Source organism: Octopus bimaculoides, chromosome 3, assembly GCF_001194135.2.
Source record: "Octopus bimaculoides isolate UCB-OBI-ISO-001 chromosome 3, ASM119413v2, whole genome shotgun sequence".
Classification (NCBI taxonomy): Eukaryota; Metazoa; Mollusca; class Cephalopoda; order Octopoda; family Octopodidae; genus Octopus; species Octopus bimaculoides.
In genome coordinates this window covers 165,557,587-165,558,654 of record NC_068983.1, presented here as the reverse complement: position 1 = coordinate 165,558,654, position 1,068 = coordinate 165,557,587, and positions in this window count along the sequence as shown.

Here is a 1,068-nt window from a genome sequence, read left to right as displayed (position 1 = left end):
CCCCGCTTCTTCTAAACATTTGTAATCAAATACTGGAACAGCAGATCGATCATTCTAGACAACTTAAATAATGGAGAAACTTTACTGTTTGGTAAATCTTTTGTAAGGTACGGCAAGTGTGTGTGTGTGCGTGTGTGTGTTTTTGTGTGGCTGTGTGTGTGTGTGTGTGGCTGTGTGTGTGTGTGTGTGTGTGTGTGTGTGTGTGGCTATCTCAGCCTGTCCCTGTATGTGTGGCACGATATGTGTGCGTGTGTGTGAGAGAGACTATATGTGTACCTATGTATGAACGTGTGTGTGTGGATTTGTTAGTGTATATGTGTATGCTTTTGTGTGTATGTATAACCGGGCACTATATATGCATATGTGTCTGTATATGTGCATATGTGTATGTATGTGAGCGAGAGACTATATGTGTATATGCGTGTGCGTGCGAGTGTGTGTGTGTGCTTTGGGTATGTCCAGTGTTTCGCTTCTGTTTTGTTGTCTTTACTGAATTAAAAGTACCCTACATAAAAAGAGGGCCGTGTCTAGGCGTGCTCTTTTCTCTCACTGCCTACTAATACTAGCCTAGAACTATTTTCTCTCTCTATGTTATGCGTCTGTTGGAGGTTTTTAATTACGTATTTATCTGTACATTTATTAAATCATTCCCGAAGAGATTATTTCTGTTTCTGGCCACTAGATTCGGGTTATCTCTATTTCCAGATCTATATATTTTGATAATTTCTCCATTTCCTTTTGAGCTAAATTATCTGTTAGGACTGATCTCTCGGTTAGCGGACATTTCTTTTCCTGGTGGTCCTTGAGACCAATATCTGGTCTATTAATCTTCTCACCTTTGTCTGTGTGTATTGGTATATCCCAGACTATGGTCGCTGTGCCATTCTTAAAAACCGCTACTGGTCCCTGCCTATATTTGCCTCACTTCTCTTGGTGTTTCATGACAGAGCTATAACTTCCAGTGCTATCAAGGTTATGGATGTAGTCTTTCTTGGCTAAGAATGAACAGCCAGAGAGAGAGAAAGGGAGAAAGAGAAGAGAGAGAGAGAGAGAGAGAGAGAGAGAGAG